Raw genomic sequence first — 22,608 nt, 5'->3', positions numbered from 1 at the left:
GAACTGTTTGAACATTTGCGTGATGGCCAGACCTCCGCGAATTCCGCAATGTTTAAACATTACTAATTCGAGACATTCTGTATAAAGCCTGTTTGGTTAATTTTACTTCATAGTAAACTTCATAGTTAATTAATTTACTTCAAACTTTATAGTTAGTTAATAGTATTTTATATTATAGTGTGTCCAACTATACTCTCGATGGGGTTGTATAGTGACAGATGATTTTTTGTTTTAGATGACTTTGTTTTAGTTAGCGAACTCACCTATTGTCTGTGCATCGTGTTCATGGCTATAGTGGAGAGCTCGGTTTGGTTTTCGTGCCGTCGAGTTTCTCTTTGTCTGAAAGACCTCCTCCCCGCACGTACACACGCATGCGCACCTGCACATACTCGAATACACATACACACACACACACACACACACACACACACACACACTAGCCGACCCTGTTGCCCCCTTGTTTGCTATGCTTTTTTATTATGTAATGTGGTAAATAAATGTTTTTATGTTTAAATGCTGTCATTTGAGTCGTTGTTTCCCAGTTATAACCTGAAGCCAGAATGTACTGCCCTCGGTGCATGCAGCAATGCATCTAGACAGTCAGTTAACTCTTCTTGAATATCAAGACTCTGAGGAATGTTGTCTTCTTATCCACAGGTTTATTGACATCAAGGAAGTGTAAAACTAAACACACAAAAAGATATATCACTTATTCAGTGTAATCAAAGTAAATTAAATGATACTGCACATGACTCAACTGTTACAGTTTTAACACAATTCAACTCAACCCAGTGACATGTAATATTTAAAGTATATTTATAACCATACTCTTAACTAGTTTATTACAGTAGCTTGGTCTGATTATGAATCAGCGGTAAACTAATACCTTAATCTTGCATAGGAACATTAGAAATGATCTAAGTCAACTTAACAAACTAGAAATACTGTGAACATAATACTCTATAATGAAATTAAACATAACATACCCACGATGCCACATTTAGAGCGAAGATGAATGCAGATGTGACTGGATTAACTGAGCACATTGATAACACTCAAACCCTCATTCTCCACCTAGCTTCCTGGTTAGTCACATGACATAGTGTGGCTGTATCTCTTAAAGGTACAGTCACCATATTCAAATACATTTACTAAACACTCGACAACACACTCCCCGCCTGGCATGACCTCATGCCACCGCTATTTCGCAACAGTCTTTAGTTCTTTGGAGAGAGGAGGAGTACTATTTCTGTGACAGGTCTAAGGAAGACTGAAGGTCCCCCTGCTCGGCAGACCCTCACCTCAACTTTTCGAACTTTGTCATCTTTGCTCGGAAAAGTCTGTGTCACAAGTCCAAGAGGCCATTCATTCCGTGGCATGTGAGTGTCCTTGAGGAGTACAATACTTCCTGGTTGGATGTTTGGATGAGTTACCAGCCACTTCCTACGTGACTGCAATGTTGGAAGAAACTGTTTCCGCTATCGGTCCCAGAAGGTGTTTGACAAATGCTGAACCTGGCGCCACTGATGTTTGTAGAGATCAGAAACTCCAAACTCTCCTGGAGGTACTGGTACAATGTTTACCTTCTGCGTGAGCAGAGCAGCAGGTGTCAGAATGAATGAATCTTCTGGGTCAGTCGTCACAGGAACCAGAGGTCTGGCGTTGACAATTGCTGTCACCTCTGACATAAACGTTGTTAGCACTTCATGGGTAAGTTTATCTTTCAGCTGTATGAACATGGAGTCAAGAATCCTTCTTACAACACCAATCATCCTCTCCCAGGTTCCACCGAAATGAGAGGCATGAGGAGGATTGAAAGTCCACACACATCCTTTGCTCGACAGGTAAGTTTTCACTGAGGTACTGTCAATGTTGGAAGGTATTCCCGTCTCCTTGCAAGCACCGATGAAGTTGGTGCCACGATCTGAGTAGATGTGTTTGACAGGTCCGCGAACTGAAAGGAATCGTCTAAAGGCATTGATAAAGCTGGATGATTCAAGGGATTCAACAACTTCGATATGTATGGCCCTCACGCTCATGCAAGTGAATATTACAGCCCAGCGTTTGCTCTGTGCAAGACCACCTCTAGTTCGTCGTGAACAGATGATCCAAGGACCAAAGACATCAAGTCCAACATGTGTAAAGGGAGGATCTGTAGACAGACGAGCTGCCGGTAGGTCAGCCATTTTCTGACTACTAACAGGAGCTCTAAGACGTCTGCAGATCACACACTGATGAATGACGCTGCTCGTTTTCCTCTTCCCACCAATTATCCAGAAGCCAGCTGACCGGATGGCACCTTCAGTAAAGAGTCGGCCCTGGTGATGTACCTGCTCATGGTGGTGACGGATGATCAAAGTTGCTATATGATGGTTTCCTGGTATAATCACTGGAGTTTTTTCACATTGACTTATGTTGGAATGTTGAAGACGACCCCCGACCTTTAACAGGCCGTCTATGGCAACGAAGGGGTCCAAGTTCTTCAAAGGGCTGTTAGAAGGAATTTTTTTCTGTTCCTGGATACACCTGATCTCCTGGCAATAGGTCTCCTCTTGTACCGTTTTAATGATTACGGTTGAAGCTTGATTTCTCTCCTCAACACTGACATCCGCCTTACAGTAATGCCAGCCTCTACATGAGTCATTTTCAGTAGCCTTGACGTGAAAGAGATGTGCTATGTGCACAAGGCGGGCCATCGCACAGGTGAGTGACTTCCAGGAGGAAAACCTGACAAATCTTTGGGAACCCAGATGGTCAGGGGGTGTTGTTGTGCTCAAGGTTGACACTAGAGGTCGCACTTCTGAATCTATATCTGGCTCAATCAGGTTGTAACTTCTCTCTAAGCCCGTTGGTTCGGGTAAGTACAGAAACTTAGGTCCAACCAGCCAGTTGGTGTGGATGAGTTGCCCAGCAGCAACAAAACGAGTTGCATGATCTGCTGGATTCTGATCTGTTGGTACGAAGTACCACTGGTTCGGATTAGACGATCTTCTGATCCGTAATACCCGATTACTGACGTAGACGTAGAACCGCCTGGTTTCATTATGGATGTAGCCCAACACCACTTTACTATCTGTATAGTACGATACAGCATCGAGCTGGAAGTTCAGTTCTGTGGACACTAGGTCGGCTAGCTCAATGGCAAGCACAGCTGCACAGAGCTCCAGCCTGGGGATTGTATGCTCTGGACGTGGGGCTAGCTTGGCCTTTCCCATGACAAACCCAACCTGATTGTTACGCTCAGAGTCTGTAACTTTCAAGTATGCTACTGCCGCAATAGCCTTTGTCGATGCATCACAGAAAACGCACAATTCTTTTCTGTCAGCTGCTGAAGGTGACATTTTGGTGTATAGTCTGGGAATTGAAAGATGAGAGAGTTCAGTCAAAGATGCTCTCCATGCTAACCAGACTTCTTCCCTTTCTTTTGGTAGGGGTGCGTCCCAATCTATACTACCCACTGTGAGCTCTCTTAAGATTGCCATGCCCTGTATAGTGATGGGTGCTGCAAAGCCAAGAGGATCATAAAGACTGTTAATCATAGATAAGACACCACGTCGGGTGTACGGCCTTACCTCCTCTGAAACACTGAAATGGAAACAGTCCGTCTGGAGATTCCAAACGAGTCCAAGACTGCGTTGCATAGGAAGCTGATCAACATCCAGATTTAGCTCTTTTAGGTCACTCGCACGATCAGATGGTGGAAAGGCTTCCATGACCTCCTTGCTATTTGCTGCAATCTTGTGCAGTCTCAGATTTGACTTCAAGAGTACCTCTTGTGTTCTTTTGAGCAGGCTGATGGCAGCCTCATTTGTGGGAAGAGACTTCAGCCCGTCATCAACATAGAAGTCATGCGTCACAAAGTGCTGAACATCATGGTCAACAGGAAACTCACCACCTTGAACAGACTGATGCAAACCGTTGATGGCCACTGCAGGGGATGGTCTATTGCCGAAGACATGAACTCTCATACGATAATCTACAATGTTCTTAGAGAGGTCATTGTCCTCGTACCAAAGGAAGCGTAAGAAGTTCCTGTCCTCCTCTTTGACTAAAAAACAGTAGAACATCTGCTCGATGTCTGCCGTGAAGGCAACTGCTTCTTCTCTGAAGCGGATCAGGACTCCGAGAAGTGCATTATTTAGATCAGGTCCAGTTAACAGCACGTCATTAAGGGATATGCCATTGAACTGGGCGCTCGAGTCGAAAACGACCCGAATTTGTTTTGGCTTTCTCGGGTGGTAAACACCGAATGTGGGTAAATACCACCTTTCTTCCTCCTCACTGAGTGGAGGAGCTAACTCTGCATGGTTATTCTCTAACATTCTACCCATGAAGCTCAGAAAATGCTCTCTCATTTCGGGTTTTTTGTCAAGGTTGCGTTTGAGAGATGTGACGCGTTTCAATGCTTGAGACCTATTGTTGGGAAGCCGTGGACGCGGATGTTTAAACGGCAATGGCGCTATCCAACTATTGTTTAAGTCTTTGCGAAGCTCTTTCTGCATTATCTTCATGAAGTATGCGTCCTGAATCGAAGGTGCTACTTGGTTATCGTCTTTGGTTCTCTGAAAGACTGAGCATCCTAGGTGGTCAGCCTCACACATGGATGCCTCCTCTAAGCATGCTGGCAGGTGTTTGCTGGTTGAGAGTCCGCCATAATTTTCCTTCACATGAAACACGTTTGGACATCGTCGGAAGAGAGAGGGGCGTCCAAGTTCAGAGGTAGCAGTGAAGAATGTACAAACTGCTGGTGGTTTGTGTACATTGCCCAGGCATACGTTGCCCACTACCACCCACCCCAAGTCCAACTTCTGTGCGTAAGGCGCATTGTGAGTGCCATTAACCTGTTTACGGACCTTGTGAACACGAAGTATGTCGCGGCCTAGGAGAAGCATGATTGGGGCATTTGGATCGACCTCTGGGATAAGATGTGCCAATGACTTCAAATGAGGATGGTGGAGCGCTACATCGGGAGTTGGAATCTCGTCCCTATTGTTCGGGATGTCGTTACATTCTATAAGGCTTGGTAATGAGAGACGAACAGTTCCATCTAGGGATTCCACTTCATAGCCTGTAGCTCTTCTTCCTGATACTTGCTTCACTCCACTGCATGTTCTTAAAGTATACGGAGAACTCAAACTTGAGTCGCTGAAGACATCAAAGAAATGTGAGGTGACTAGAGATCTGTTGCTCTGATCGTCTAGTATGGCATAGACTCTCTTTGCCTTATTCCTTAACCCAGAAGGATAAACCTTTACGAGGCTTATTTTAGAGCATGATCTGTTAGAGAGATCTCCCCCACAAACTTGAGTACACTGAGTGTTGACCTGTGACTGAAGGGAGAGTTCGCTCTCCCCGCCGTGCTCCAATGGAGGATCTACCTCTGCTGCCCAAGGTGCTGGCCCGGGGTGTAATACTGTAGGATGCCTTTCGCTATTGCATTCAGCGCACTGAATTTTGGCTGAGCAGTTCCTTGCTACATGCAGTGTGGAGGCGCAACATTTAAAGCAAACATGGTTCTCCTTCAAGAAGCTCTTACGATCTTCGATAGGCTTCTCCCTAAATGCTCGGCATTTGCGCAGTGGGTGTGGCTTTTTGTGAAGAAGACACATTTTGTTGAAGTCGTCGGGCTTTGAGAACAGCTCATTCATTTTGGGACTCATTTTTGAGATAACCTCGGTTTTATGTGTGGAAACCTCTTTATGTCTGTGCGACTTCCAAGCTGCCCTTTCATCTCTTGGGTCACTCTCCTCTCGAGTGCTGAGATTGAAACTTGGATCGTTCCGAATGCTTGCCTCTTGACTGATGAAATACACAAAGTAGCCAAATGGTGGATATGAAACCTGATATCTTTGTTTGTATGCTGAACCTACTGAGGCCCATTTTTCCTGTAGGTTACAGGGAAGTTTCCGCAAGACCGGATTGATGCCTCTTGCCGTGTCGAGGAAGGCAAGGCCAGGTAAGTCTCCTTCATCCTTGGCAGCCAGGAGTTCACTCAGTAGATCACTCAACTTGATCAACTTAGAATAGTCTTGGTGTGTTATTTTGGGAAAGGTCTCTATCCTTTTGAAGAGGGCATCTTCTATAATTTCAGCAGCGCCATACATTTGGTCAAGCCGGTTCCAAATCATTGCCAGTCCTGCATCTGGGCGGTTTATGTGGATTGCTCTAATTCGTTCCACATGTTCAGCCGAATCTTTGCCTAGCCACTTAAGTAGTAGGTCCATCTCCTCACTGGATGTCAGACATAAACCGTGTATGGCAGACTCAAATGACCGTTTCCAAGCTCTATAGTTTTGAGGTTTGTCATTAAACCTGAGTAAGCCTGTAGATACAAGCTCCCGTCGAGCCAGATATCTCATGAAGTCATTCACACTTACATCGTCGACTTTAGGACTTGAATATGATGATGGAGGGGGATGAACACCTCTGCTCACTTGTGGCATGGCGGGTTGTGTTGGAGCTAGAGGGTCATGCTCGAACCGGACTGCGTTTTTTTTCTGAATATGCTCTTGCCAGTCGTGAGGCAGCTGTGAGTTCTGGCGAAGGGGCTGAGCTACGCGATCATCTTGATTTGGAATTAGTGGCTTAGCATCTGGCATGAGGCTCATAGGTGTAGCGTCGGTGTCTTGCTGTGCATTTGAAGGGAGAGTGACTTGTTGATGTTCTTCATCCAACTGTTGTCCTTGGTTGAAAACGTACTCTGTTGTTCGATTGATGGCTTCTAAGGGAGCTATTTCTCTATTATACTGGTCATTGGGTAGGTTTATTAAATCAGTCGCTGATTCCAATGCTTCAGCTTCAGCAACAGCTGCAGCGGTTTCTTTTTTTACATTGAGAATTTCAATCGACACTTCTAATTTGGCCATTTTAAGTTTTAAATCAGCTTCCTGTTCGACGAAGGCGAGGCGTGCTTTCGCTGCTTCCGCCTTTGCTCTTGCTTTCGCGGCAGCAGACCCTGTGCTCGAGGCTCTTGATCGCACAGAGGAGCATGAAACTTGAGATCGTGTCTCCCATGTTGCTGATTTCTCTGTCATTATTGCCAATTTTGTTATAATGACTTAGAGGGATGGATGTTATACTGAAATATTTATGAGCTAGATGTAAGGATGTGTATTTATGTCGTCCAGCTTATTCTGCGATGTCTAGCCCGTTGAGAAGCCGTGGTTTTACTGTACTGCCCTCGGTGCATGCAGCAATGCATCTAGACAGTCAGTTAACTCTTCTTGAATATCAAGACTCTGAGGAATGTTGTCTTCTTATCCACAGGTTTATTGACATCAAGGAAGTGTAAAACTAAACACACAAAAAGATATATCACTTATTCAGTGTAAGATGATTAATCAAAGTAAATTAAATGATACTGCACATGACTCAACTGTTACAGTTTTAACACAATTCAACTCAACCCAGTGACATGTAATATTTAAAGTATATTTATAACCATACTCTTAACTAGTTTATTACAGTAGCTTGGTCTGATTATGAATCAGCGGTAAACTAATACCTTAATCTTGCATAGGAACATTAGAAATGATCTAAGTCAACTTAACAAACTAGAAATACTGTGAACATAATACTCTATAATGAAATTAAACATAACATACCCACGATGCCACATTTAGAGCGAAGATGAATGCAGATGTGACTGGATTAACTGAGCACATTGATAACACTCAAACCCTCATTCTCCACCTAGCTTCCTGGTTAGTCACATGACATAGTGTGGCTGTATCTCTTAAAGGTACAGTCACCATATTCAAATACATTTACTAAACACTCGACAACACACAGAACTATTATTTGAACTGTAACCTTCAGATTTATAGTTATTCAAACAAATTGGGCTATGGGAGTTGACCACAAGTAGTGGAGACCTTAGTTAAATTGAGTTTATATCAAATTGGGTACATTTAACACTGTCTAAACTTTTCCATTTACCATTTTGTAGGTAATTTTATGAGACTGATTACTAAATAATTTTGGTGTGACGGGCATGGTGAGCGACTAAAAAGGAAGCGATCACGCCAAGTCTCAGGGGAAAACGAAGGTTTAATAGAAAGTGTGCAAACCAAAACCCGTGCAATAGATCCAAATTAAGGATATAATGACCAGCGGTCAACTGGTACAAAGACAAGACATATATAGGCAAACAAACGACCCTCAGGTGAGACGGATCACGGGCTCCGCCCACCTGAGGGACGCACACAACGTAATAAAACAACAACAACAGCCGCTGTGGACGGAGGTGACCGGTAGAGGGCTGCCTCACCGTGACAGACCCCCCCACCAAGCCGCACTCCCCTCCACTGGGTGTGTGGCACACAGCGGCTGCAACACAAAACACAAAGGGGCAGGAAGGCAGGGACAGGCAGGGAAACACCCCCTACAGTCCAGGAGCTGAAACACAAAACATTACAACATTAATTAGCTCACCTCCCTGGGCGGGACCCTAGACCGACTGGGGTCGGTCACAGGGCCCTCACGCCCTAACCGGCCTTCAGCCGGTGAGCCCCACAGGTGTGAGGACGAGGAGCTACGGCTCCTTAATCGTCCCTAGGGTATGTGTGTGTGAGCAGGTTACCTCCCCGAGGCGTGGCTACTTCACCTCCTGGACCTACCTCCTCCCAGAGCTGACCCCTAGCAGAAGCCAGCCTCCTGGGGAGCCAACCCCTCCCGGGGCCCCTCATCGCAAGGTGGACTCCTCCACCCAACCCAGGAGCGCCAGAGACCGAGGCCCAGAGCACCCCCGTCGCGGGCTAGGGAGCAGCCCCAAGGGCCTCCTGGTCACCCCGGGCAGGAAGGAGGATCTCCATCTTCAGCAGGAGCTTCTCAGACCAGAGCCCCATGGTCCCCAAACATCCGGGGGCCCCAGCCCTCTAGGGAGGGGCTCTTTATGACCGGGCTCCGGTCATCCCACAACATAAGGGGGCTCCTGCCAGGTGTAGACCCCCACAAGGTACAGGAACACCATGACACCGCCAGGGGGAAGCACCTGTACAGAGAAAACACACACACACACACACCAACATAAAACACAAACGTGCCCCACCGACGCCCTCCGTGCCATATCCTGTGGCACGGGCCCACAGCCGGTCCCCCCCCCCCAAACACACATTTAAGGGGAGGAGCATGCGTGGAATTACACTCAACAATTCACATGCACGCTAGGACAAAACACACACGCAAAGACTAGACAAACAAACGGACAGGACCCACACATGCGCGCTCTACACAAAAAATAGTGACGCGCCGCTCAAGTTCGCAGTCACTCCCCACATAAAACACAAGACACACGGGGAGCGAGGCGACCGTGACGAGCGGCGACCGCGTCACACACACAACATTTAACAATTAACAAACGACCCTGATCACCGCCATGCTACACACACACATCTAAGCACGGCGGGGCTCTTCAACTACATACAACAAACAAACATGAAGAGTTTTCCCAGGAAGACAGCCCTGGTCCTCGCCGTGCCACAAACACAACACAAAAGCACGGCGGAACTCTTCACAAAACACCACGCAGACACTTACCACGAGACATGACCACGAACGAAGGAGAAAAAAAAGAAACTGGCGGCTTCCGAAAGGTGGCTGGTCATTCTGTGACGGGCAGGGTGAGCGACTAAAAAGGAAGCGATCACGCCAAGTCTCAGGGAAAAAGGATGGTTTAATGAAGAAGTGCGCAAACCAAAAACCCGTGCAATAGATCCAAATTAAGGATATAATGACCAGCGGTCAACTGGTACAAAGACAAGACATATATAAGCAAACAAACGACCCTCAGGTGAGACGGATCACAGGCTCCGCCCACCTGAGGGACGCACACAACGTCACAAAACAACAACAACAACAGCCGCTGTGGACGGAGGCGACTGGTAGGGGGCCGCCTCACCGTGACATTTGGCCAGCACCTATAATGTTTGTCCTGTTCCATTAACGTTTGCTTCATTGTTTGTAGTGTTTGTAGTTGTCGTCATACTTAGTATTACACGGTATTTGTTAGTGTCTTACTGTTTTGCTGTATCCATGTTTGCTAGCCCATTAGTCTTGTGTGTTCTCCTAGCCTGGTTTTTCGTCCTTCACTTCACTTTATTACCTGTCTTGGTTATTTAGTAAATTCATTTAAAACCTGCATTTGCGTCAAGCCTGCCCATTTGGAACGTTACAATATATTTCTACAAATTTTTTCTTACTTCCTTACTGTTTTTCATTTTGTTCACTCTTATGTACCAGGGTGCCATTTGCTGTATCCTCCCAGGAGGAGTGATATGCTCACTCACTCAACCACACCTCTCCCTCACACACACACACATACCTCTCTCTCTCTTACACACACACACACACACACACACACACACACACTCACACACACACACACACACCTTGCACCTGTCCCATTCCCAATCACCTGATTATTGGTTAATGCACATACATGTTCCTTGTTTGCCCACTTTTGTCCTCCATTTCATAAGCCCAAAGGTATCTGTTGGTGGTGCTGTGCATTGTGGTCTTTTACCTTCTCTCAAGCACACTTCTTTGCTTTATTCCGTAAACACTTTGACTTGTTACCGCTGCCTCAACAGCTTTTGTTTTTGAGTGCACTTCCCTTGCTTTTAACTCCATCTGTGCTGCAACCACCATGCATTTCTATGCATGAAATGTTCACTATATATCTTCCAGTTCATGGTGTATGATGCTAATTAGCTCTGCTAAATCCAGAGTAATAAAGTGGAACTTGAACAATAAAGCCAATACTTTAATTTATTCCACATCTGTTTTGAAACTAATGGATCACAGATTATGTTCTTTATGGTGGAGTCTAGTGCTCTTGTTTTCCTTTGGCCTTCACCCAGCTCACCGTAGAAGAATGGGAATGCGGCCTGCATCCATTCTTTTGACATGGCTGAGCCACCTGAGACGTCTCTCACTGAGAACTGCATGCAAGCTGCTCATGTTGGCTTGCTCCAGCACCACGGTGTTTGGGACCCTATCCTGCCATTTGATCATCAGTATGCACCGCAGGCACCTCATGTGGAAGCTGTTGAGTTTTCTTTCGTGCCCTGCGTAGGTGGTCCACGTCTCGCTGCCACAGAGGAAAGTGCTGAGTACGCAGGTCTGGTAGACACGCAGTCTGGTCTTCTCAGTGAAGCTGGAGTTGTTCCACACACGCTGGTTCAATTTGGCCATGACTGTGGCTTCCTTGGCGATTTTGCTGTTGATCCTCAAGTCGATGGACAGAGAGCGGGAGATAGTGGACCTGAGGTAGGTGAAGTTCTCAACAACCTCCAGGGTGTTTCCGTCAATTACAATGTTTGGAGGAGTCTCTGTGCCCTGAGCCATGATGTTTGTCTTCTTCAAGCTGATGGTCAGTCCAAACTCCTTGCATGTGTGGGAGAGGCAAGTGACAAGCTGCTTAAGTCCGTCTTTGGTGTGTGATGTCAAGGCATCAGTGAAGAGCATCTCACGGATGAGTACCTTTGTGACTTTGGTCTTCGCACGTAGACTGGCTAAGTTGTAGCGCTTGCCATTGGACCTGGTGTAGATATATATACCCTTGCTGCAGTCCTTGAAGGCGTAATGGAGAAGAAGATGCTGAAGAGTGTAGGCGCGAGGACGCAGCCCTGCTTTACTCTGCTGCTCACAGGGAAGGCCTCAGAGGTTGCGCCGCTGTAGGAAACCGTGCTGTGCGTGTTTTCGTGAAAAGACATGACCACAGCGAGCAGGTCTGGAGGGCAGCCAATCTTCTGCAGCAAGGTGAAGAGTCCGCTTCGACTGACACCTTTGTAAGGTCGATGAAGGCGATGTAAAGTGACATCTGCTGCTTCTAACACTTCTCCTGCAGCTGGCATAGTGAGAAGATCATGTCCACTGTTGATCGGCCAGCCCTGAAGCCACACTGGGACTTTGGGTAGTGAGAGCCTGCAGGTGGACGAAAGCGACCTGGGAGAACACTTTGCCAATGATGCTGACAAGGGAGATGCACCAGTAGTTGTTGCAGTCGCTCTGTTTTCCTTTTTTCTCCCTTGTTCTATACAAAGTGATGATGTTGGCGTCTCTCATGTCCTGGGGGATGTAACCCTGTTCCCAGCAGAGACAGAGGAGGTGGTGGAGTGACTGAAGCAAGGCTGATGTCCCGCTCTTCAGGACCTCTGGGGGTATTCCGTCGCTCCCAGGTGCTTTCCCACAGTCAAGGCGGTCGATGGTTTTACTGAGCTCTGCCACAGTGAGTGGGGTGTCTAGCTCCTCCATGACTGTCAGGTCTGGGATGGCGTTGAGAGCAGTGTCTGTTACGGTGTTCATTGTTGCATACAACTCGAGGTAATGCTAATTGGTTGGGGGCTGCCCAGCTTGAGGAAGACAGTAGCTGTCCATGTTTGCTACTGCCAGGCCTACATTGTGTCTCATGAATAAAGCCACATAACAGATGGACATAACTTTCTGTTTGATATTACTCTTAGAAATGGAATTACTGTGTTAATAGAAATTGGTTACATGGTCTATTCTACCACGGTCTTTGGAAGAATAGCATTAAACAGTCATTTATGTTGACAAAGTGTCTCTTAGTCCGGCTGCATGATTAGAATATATTTCTTAATACAACAAAGTACAGGAGATAGAAGAAAATCACTATCAAAAACAAATGTTTGGAAGAGAAATGTACATATCATTCATATAACTTCCAACAAACATCTTTACTTAAACACATTAACTAACATTTTGTATGTCTAATGTGTCTTTTCCATTTTCTATATATGCTTCAAACTGTTACCAATAAAATATTTACATTTATGAAGGCTAAAATATATGAGAGTGGGGAAATTAACTACATTTATAAAGAGAAAGCCTCCAGCTGTAAGTCAGGTAATTGGATTGTTCTTCATTGTAATTAAAAAAGAAACCCACGACCATTAACCTGAGAAAATTACATGGATGCCCTGTAGCCAGTTATATGGGGATGTTGAAACAGTTCATAATTCAAATCTCTGATCGTTATTGTTTCAGAGTGGACTAATTTAAAGGTATTATGCTGCCAGTTGCAAGGGCTTAGAAGCCTTTTCGGTGTTGGCACATATTTGAGCTCTTGGTGTAACATCTATGACTTTGATGCGATGGGCCAAATGTAGATTAAGATGTGTATCTCAAGCTCCTAAATTACTATTGTGGTCTCTTGATTATAACCTGTCAAATGTCTCACACGCAGTAATTATGATCTCATCAAGTGTCTCGCAGTTAATAAAATACCCCCAAAATATGGCACACAGAATGTTACAGAATGTGAGTTTATAAAGTCTGTACATAACCCAACATCCCATGTTTGAGATCAGTCAAAAATGTGCTCAGCATTATTCCAGTACCACACTAATAAAAGTGAAGTGTGCTCATACTGTGCAGTGGCTGTATACAAAGGAGATTTGTTTATGGTAGAAGGTAAATAACTAAGTTGCTAGGGAAAGAGAGAGAGAGAGAGAGAGAGAGAGAGATGAAAGGCACCATATTCAGGTGCAGAGAAAGAGGGAGAGAGACAGGGAGAACACTGCTCGGTGAATATGCATCACTAGATGACTGGATCTATAGGCTTAAATACAGAGGTGGGCAGTAACGAAGTACATTTACTTAAGTACTGTACTTACGTACAGTTCTTGAGTATTTGTACTTTACTTAAGTTGATATTTTTTTATACTTATGATTTTCACTTCACTACAGTTGAATAACAAATACAGTACTTATCACCAGGCCCGTCGCGATGGGGCAGGCAAACCAGGCAATTGCTTGGGGCCCCAAGCTGGCCTGGGGCCCCCAGACAACAACAGGTTAAGAATTAAATGCAGCGACAAACTGTGTGAGCCCCCCTTTACATTCTCAAAGTCATGAGCAATGACACTGTTCTCAGAATCCCCCTCAAGGGGGCCCCTCCCACCAGCTGCTGAAGGCAGGCAGACACTGTCCTGGCAGACAGCCAAGTTTTAGACGCCGGCAAATATGAAACTTAACCATGAAGCGAATTTATCCATCAGGAAGCCAAAAGAGAAAACAAAAGAAGGAAGAGGAACACAAAAAAACTAGTGGTGGGCCGTTAACGGCGTTAACGGCGTTCGTTAATTTGATACTCTTATCGGGCGATATAAAAATTATCGCCGTTAATATATCTACTAAATGGGTAAGCAAACTATGATGACTTTCAACTTGACAGTTTAGCTCGGCTGTATTCCTAACCAAATTGCACAGTAGGGGCGAGAACGAGTTTTCAAACCTGTGAATTAAAAATCGTACGTGTGTTTATGTAACCAATCTGTGGACAACAATTATAATAATGACGAATAACTCAGTTGATCATTACGTGAAGGAATTTAATGTTGGGTTTGGTAGCAATATACTACCTGTACCTGATAACCTTGTTATCGGGCTGGAGCGTACCTCACAAGATGTAGTCACTCAACAATTTTTAACAATTAAACAGTATGACTAAACACCCTTGCAATTGCATCAGTTATTAATATACAGCACAATATTCGAAACCACATAACAATACATCTCAACTGTCAGATGGGAATGTCCAAAGTACATGACAAGTGTCCTTGGATAATTACACCAACATTTCTGTTGATGTCGAGTTGTCAGATTTGTAATAAAAATAAAATAAAAAATAAATAAAATAAAATAATGAATGTGTGTGTGTGTGTGTGTGTGTGTGTGTGTACTTGTAGAATGTCCAGAACACTGAGGAGCGTTGTAGACTGCTCTTTGCTCAATCCTCTTATCCGACGTCTCATTCCAAACACAGTCACAGCAATAACTTTACAGCAGGCTAACAGGAGGGTGAAAAAGCACAATTAGCACGACGGTTGCACATACGACCAACAACGTCGTGATGATCTTTCTCATTTCGCGCCGAAAGTAATCTGACAGGCGCGCTTTGTAGCACACTTACAAAAATAATCACAATAACAAAATACCACAAAGTTAACTCAACTATATATATATACAGACCACATTTTAACATTAACAAAGTTAAGCTAGATATTTTTGTTCAACAGAGTTAACTGAATTGACTAGCGACAACTAACCAACTCCTAGCATGTAACCAAAATTATTACTCTTGTTAAATTGAACAGATTAATACAAAAATAATATCCACAGTCACATTGTTTCATATTACAACACACTACATTAATATTTACTCAACAACATAGAGTCTGCTCACCTAACAGGAGGGTGAAAAAGCACAATTAGCACGACGGTTGCACATACGACCAACAACGTCGTGATGATCTTTCTCATTTCGCGCCGAAAGTAATCTGACAGGCGCGCTTTGTCCTCCAGTGACGTTCTTTCCAATCTACCGTAACGCAATCCCCATACTCGCAAACTGCACTAGTATACAGTAAACTGACGCAAAGCTCTTAAAGGGCCAGCATCTATTTAATAATGGCCTTGATCATTTTTAATGAAATTCCATGTAGGTTACATCCTCCCCCACTTAGAATATGACGCCCCCGTCACACTCTATAAGTAAAGAATGAATCAAGTCCGCAATCTGTTCTTGCCATGACATCAAGAGATCATAAATCTTTGACTGAGGTGAAGATGTATCAACCCTGTGCTGTCTACACCCAACATGGTAATCTGTCAGATAAGATGGAGGAACTCGTTTCCTCTGTGGTCTACCCCGTGGTGGGGTGGGGCTTACTACCCACTCACTCTCAGATGATCCTGAAAGATCCATTACTAAATTTGGTGCTTCATTATTTAGAGACCTCTGAGAGGGGGTTGCAGCTCTCTCAGCTGAGCTCATATTCCCTTCTTCGGAAAACAGCAACTCGAGGGTGTCATCAGGCTTCTGTGCTGCGGAAACATCAATAGAGTCTACTTGCTGCTTTTCATTTTCTCTCGTGTCTTGCAATGATGCATTACACTCGTGAACATCCATTCCAGCTTCTAGGTTTACTGGTAAGAATCCACAGGGAAGCAGCAGATCACGATGAAGAACGCGTTCTCCCCCTGCTCCATTCTCCTGCTTTACCACATACACTGGAAGATTCTCATCAGGCTGCCGGACCACCACATGGACGGCAGGTTCCCATCGGTCGGAAATTTTATGCTTCTTCCTCAGGCCCAAATTTCTTATAAGAACACGGTCACCTTCCTCCAGAGGCATAGCAGTGACTTTTGCATCCCAACGCTGCTTATTTAGTGCCTGTCTCTTCGCCATATTACTGGAAGCCAGGTTGCAAGCATATCTAAGCCTGTTCTTCAAATCCCTCACATACTGAGAGTGTGTTTTTGGGTTATATCCCCTTGGGTTGGTACCAAAGCAGAGATCTATTGGAAGGCGTGGCTGTCGGCCAAACATGAGGAAGAAAGGCGCTTCTCCTGTCGCATCGTTTCGCGTACAATTATAAGCATGTACTAAAGGCCTGACATATTTCCTCCACTCTTCTTTCCTCTTTTCCTCTAAAGTACCTAAGAGGTCAAGAAGCGTCCGATTGAACCTCTCAACTGGATTTCCCCTAGGGTGATAAGGGGTAGTACGTGACTTCACTCCAGAAAGTGCACACAGTTCTGCTACTACTTCTGACTCAAAGCTAGCTCCTTGATCACTATGCAACCTGCGTGGAAACCCATAATTACTTATGAAATTTTCCCAGAGAACTTTTGCCACCGTCTTGGCGGTTTGGTCTCTTGTAGGATACGCTTGTGCATATTTTGTGAAGTGATCCGTTACAACTAGGATGTTACGTGTATTACTTGAGTCAGGCTCTAAGCTCAAGAAGTCCATGCATACGAGCTCTAGAGGGGCAGATACCTGAATATTACCCAGTTTGGCCGCTCTTTGCACATGCGACTTCCTCCTTATACACCTCTCACATGTTTTGCACTTAGCTTCAATATACTGAGCCATTTTAGGCCAGAAAAATCTGGCTCTGGCCAGCTCTATCGTTCTCTCTATGCCCATGTGACCAGTTTCATCATGGACACCATGGAAGGCTCTTTCTCTGTGGCTGCTTGGTATAACCAGCTGGTAGAAAACATCCCCACTAGAATCATTAACCTTGCGGTGTAATACTCCATCCTTTAACAGGAGTTTTGTCTTTTCTCTCAAGAGCAATTTAATTTCTGGATGATGAACATACACTTCCGGGGTCTCCTGAGGGTTCTCCAACATCTCTATTAGGTAGGCCAAACTGGAATCCTCCCATTGCAACTGTCTCCAGTCTTCTGCGGACATCCCAGGAAGTGTTTCTTGACCTGGCCAAAGGGCCGGATCCAGTAGGTCGTCAGGAACGGCTCCCTCACCACACAGTAATGTTTCTACTGCTGGAATTGCACTATTAACTTCCTCACTTCCCCTTGGCGATTCTGTGAGAACATTAGCGTTGTGGTACATGCACAATGTACCTATCGCTTCTCCATCATAGACACTGTATTCTGAGGGCCGTGGGCTGGCACATTTTAACAGCTGAGCAATCCTTTGATCCAGTTCATCCGACTCCTCATCTGTCAGTGGCTGTCCACAAGGCCTCCTCGAAAGCCCATCAGCATCCGCATTATGCCTCCCAGACCTATAATGGATGTCGAAGTTGTAGATTGACAATGCTGCGAGCCACCTATGACTCGTAGCATCCAGTTTGGCACTCGTCAACACGTATACCAGTGGGTTATTATCTGTTAGCACCTTGAATTGAGCTCCATACAGATAATCGTGAAATTTTTCACTCACTGCCCATTTAAGAGCAAGGAATTCTAATTTGTGAGCGGGATAGTTCTTCTCACTCTTAGAAAGTCCCCGGCTGGCGTACGCTACTACCCTAGTCTGGCCATCTTGTACCTGGTACAACACTGCTCCTAACCCACTGGTACTTGCATCCGTATGCAACACATAAGGGAGCCGCCAGTCTGCAAAGCCAAGAATGGGTGCGGAGGTCAGTCTGTCAATAATCACCTCAAAGGCCGCCTGCTGCCTATCTGTCCACCTGTCTCCTAACACTGGTGACTTTGCTCGTGGACCATGTCCAGGGTGCTTATGCCTGGAGACAAAATCCCCAGTCAGTAGATCATTAAGGGGCCGGACAATCTTAGAGTAGTCACGGACAAACCGCCGGTAATAGCCAGCAAACCCTAGAAATGACCTAAGTTCCCGAACTGTTTGAGGGCAGGGCCATGTCTTTACAATAGCAATCTTGTCTGGGTCTGGCTGGATTCCTAGTGCGGAGATTTGATGTCCTAAATACTTTACTGAGGTTTGGAAAAACTTGCATTTTGAGGGAGATAGCTTAAGGCCAAAATCTGAAATGCGTTTTAGTACTTTCATCAACCTGTCCTCGTGCTCCTCTAACGTGCTAGAGAATATTATGAGGTCGTCGAGGAAAGTGATGACTTCTTGTAAATTCAGTCCCTCCATTACTTTCTCCATCGTACGCTGGAAAGTAGCTGGTGAATTGGTGAGCCCTTGCGGCATTCGCCGGAACTGCCATGTGCCAAATGGGGTTGTGAAAGCTGTTTTCGGCCTATCGGCAGGCTCTACTTCCAGCTGATAGTACCCACTCTTTAAATCCAGTACACTAAACCACTTTGAGCCAGAAAGTAAGGTAAATGTCTCCTCTATGCGAGGTAGTGGATACGCATCCTTCTTGGTGAGATTGTTTAATCTCCTATAATCTACTACCATCCTCAATTCACCATTTTTCTTTCTCACTAGTACAATCGGTGATGCATATGGGCTGCTAGATTCTTCAATGATGTTTGCTGCTAGCAGATCTTGTAAATGTCTCTTTAGGTCATTGAAGTCAGCTGGTGAGACTCGTCTGGTTCGTTCCTTGAAGGGAACATGTGGCTCCAACTCTATGCGATGTCGAACGCCCGAAGCAGTGCCCACATCTATATCACTCCGGGAGAAGGCGTGTGGGACTTCCTCCATGATTCTGCCTTGCAATCGCTGTCTGAGATGTTGGCTGATGGGGCTCTCATCAAAATTCAGTTCAAGGGGCTCCATGACCGGGGCAGTATCCTCATTCTGAGAGACCAGTAAAGAGTGTGCCTGTAGCAGGGTAGCCTCGGGAGGGCCGTCTAGATCTCCAGTAATGGGAATAGCCCAGTCAATGGGGGAGCATTCAGCTATGATCATCTTTGGAGGCAGAGTAATGTCATGATGGGACATGTTCTTTACCAGCAGCTCAACTTTAGTATGAGACGTGGTTTTCAAGTCCACTAGTTGGTCATAGACTATAAGGCCTCCGGGGGTATTTACTGTATCGGCTCTTGTGATGAGAGCACGAACCATGGCATTATTACGCTTAGGACGACACATCCCCTTTACCAAGTTCGTTTCACCCTGCTTCAGGTGAACTGGCCCCCTACTACTGAGCCTGACCTGAAGGACCTTGATATTTTCTGATTGAGGTTTTGACTTCTCATATGTTGCATATGCCATAGCCAATGTGGACTCGATGGGCAAGGTCTTAATAAATGCATTACCCCCTCTCTTTCTACACTGCTGCGTCAACTGTCTTAGAACATTAGTGCCCACAAGTAAAGGAAATTTTGCATTATATGACTGATCTGGGCTCACTAATACCAGTGATTTAAATATCTGACCTGAGCCACATGCACTTTGTGGAAACTGCAAATCCGCCTCCAAATATCCTAAGTAGGGGACACGTTGGCCAGCTGCACCCTCAATGCTGAGGATGCTGCCTATCGATTGCAGTTCACGGTGACCTAAATGTTGTGAGAAAAAGGACTGGCATACTATTGTTACTTGCGAGCCGAGTCTATTAAACAGGGGCATTGTATTCCATCTAACCAAGCGACACTTCCACAAGTGTCACCGATAAGGCCATCGGGGATCTGAGCATGTTCATCTGCAGGGGTTGACCCTCCAGGAGTGCAGTGGTTTAAAAGAGAGGAACTAGTTTGGTTTTGAGCTCCTGCCTGTTCCGCAGCAGGAGCCCTTACATGTTTAAAGGCTGTCTTGGTCCTAATGACTGAGACCGATCTTGTTTACTACGATGTCTCGCACACAACTTGCTTTGCACCAGATCTGCATTTGAAGAGTTTGTGCATTGAGGCAGCAGGTGGGAACTCTCACCACAATTATAACAGAACCTCCCCGTCACTGTATTCGTCCCTGAAGAGGAATCAGAGGTAGTCATGGGTCTCTTGCTGTTCTGTGGGGATTTGCGATTAATTCTATCACTCTTAGTGCATTGTCTACTCCATGCAGGCTCATTCTTGAGCATTTCAGCCTCAAGGTGCCGAATCCTCTCCTCAAGTTGCTCTCGGGTTGGGACATCCTGATCATCGTTATCTGAGGAATTGGGCTCTCTATAAGTCACATGCGTTTTAGTATGAACCTGAGTCACTACTTCTCCTAAATGCCTTCTTTTTCTTACTTCTTTAAGTAGTCTTTCCTTCTCATATGTTCTGATCTTAAGTAAAAGCTCAGAGAAGGTGAGTGTACCCTTTGTAGTTTCACTCGGTATACTTTTTAACTGTAGGGAGGCTATCAGATGATCATCCCAACAGCCCCTGAGGAACTGCTTCAACAACTGAGTATCAGCATCCTTGGCATTCACACCCTTCCTCTCTACAGCTTCATGCAGCAAGGTCTGAAGACGGCACAAATAATCACTAACCCCTTCTCCTCTATTTTGATGCGTCTCCAAGAACTGTATGTACAGCTCCTCACCTTCTGTGACATTCCCGTAGGCATTGTCCAGTTCCTGGTGGTAAGCATCTGGTGAGGCGTGTAAGCCTATCCGTAGTGCTACATTCAATGCAGGGGAAAGCAAACTGTCGAGCAGTGCCCTACGCTTCAGATTCTCGTTCAAACTTGGATCTTGTAGCATCTGTTCAGCACGCAGTCGCCACGTGGCGAAATCTACCTCATTAGGAGGTTTATGCGGTTTGCCCGAGAACAAAGGTAACTGCCGCATAGCCGAGGCATACGTCTGAGGATCCTGCCTTACGATATGTTCAACCAGAACGCGATGCGCGTCTAATGGTATGGGTATTACCAGTGAAGAGTCAGCCTTAGCATCTGGAGTGTGGACGGAAGAGTATTTCTGGCCACTCGCTGCTGACTCCATTTCATCTGGAAGGGCCTTCTGTTGGAAATGTGTGGCAGGGGTTGATGTTAACGGGCTATGTGTCTGGTTCCCCTTTCCATACATGTAACTCATAGCCTTCTGACTCAGAGTATCGGGGTTAACATTGTATGCACTTGCTAACTCACCAACTCTCTCCCGGAAGTTGATTGTCATATCATTAAGAACGCGAGCTAATGGGGCTATTCTCTCACTGCTAGGAGATGCTACTGTTTTATCAGGATGGTATTCCTCTAGTTGGAGAACTTCCCAGTAGGAGCCACTGCTATTTGCATACTCAGCCTCTAGGAGTATGGGTGTTACACATTCCCGAAATTGACATAGTAGGGTGCCGGGTTGCACGTCAATGTACTGAATTTTAACTACCCTATCCAGTGATGTGAACACTTCTTGCACTCCCTCTAAGCTGACCTCGGGTGCAACCCCTTTCAGTATTACTGTGTACTCTGGGTCAAATCCGTACTGTTCACAGAGCTCCATTTTACCTAGCTTCCTATTAACGTCTACAAAATGTATAATTTCACGTCACCCGAAGGAACGCTCCAGCCCCACGTTGGGCGCCAAATTTTCCTTATGTAACCAATCTGTGGACAACAATTATAATAATGACGAATAACTCAGTTGATCATTACGTGAAGGAATTTAATGTTGGGTTTGGTAGCAATATACTACCTGTACCTGATAACCTTGTTATCGGGCTGGAGCGTACCTCACAAGATGTAGTCACTCAACAATTTTTAACAATTAAACAGTATGACTAAACACCCTTGCAATTGCATCAGTTATTAATATACAGCACAATATTCGAAACCACATAACAATACATCTCAACTGTCAGATGGGAATGTCCAAAGTACATGACAAGTGTCCTTGGATAATTACACCAACATTTCTGTTGATGTCGAGTTGTCAGATTTGTAATAAAAATAAAATAAAAAATAAATAAAATAAAATAATGAATGTGTGTGTGTGTGTGTGTGTGTGTGTACTTGTAGAATGTCCAGAACACTGAGGAGCGTTGTAGACTGCTCTTTGCTCAATCCTCTTATCCGACGTCTCACTCCAAACACAGTCACAGCAATAACTTTACAGCAGGCTAACAGGAGGGTGAAAAAGCACAATTAGCACGACGGTTGCACATACGACCAACAACGTCGTGATGATCTTTCGCCGAAAGTAATCTGACAGGCGCGCTTTGTAGCACACTTACAAAAATAATCACAATAACAAAATACCACAAAGTTAACTCAACTATATATATATACAGACCACATTTTAACATTAACAAAGTTAAGCTAGATATTTTTGTTCAACAGAGTTAACTGAATTGACTAGCGACAACTAACCAACTCCTAGCATGTAACCAAAATTATTACTCTTGTTAAATTGAACAGATTAATACAAAAATAATATCCACAGTCACATTGTTTCATATTACAACACACTACATTAATATTTACTCAACAACATAGAGTCTGCTCACCTAACAGGAGGGTGA

At 45.0% G+C, this 22,608-nt stretch overlaps 1 long non-coding RNA gene across 1 annotated transcript; it reads right to left on the bottom strand.

Annotated features, from left to right (window-relative positions):
* Positions 1–269: 269 nt before the first annotated feature.
* On the bottom strand, positions 270–7,767 carry LOC143521173 (uncharacterized). Its single transcript, XR_013132684.1, has 3 exons — positions 7,605–7,767; positions 987–7,293; positions 270–684 (listed from the first exon to the last, which is right to left on the bottom strand). It is a non-coding gene; the product is annotated as an uncharacterized LOC143521173 (long non-coding RNA).
* Positions 7,768–22,608: the final 14,841 nt, after the last annotated feature.

The sequence above is a fragment of the Brachyhypopomus gauderio genome, chromosome 8, assembly GCF_052324685.1.
Source record: "Brachyhypopomus gauderio isolate BG-103 chromosome 8, BGAUD_0.2, whole genome shotgun sequence".
In the NCBI taxonomy this organism is placed as follows: Eukaryota; Metazoa; Chordata; class Actinopteri; order Gymnotiformes; family Hypopomidae; genus Brachyhypopomus; species Brachyhypopomus gauderio.
This window is presented reverse-complemented; position numbering and strand designations above follow the sequence as displayed.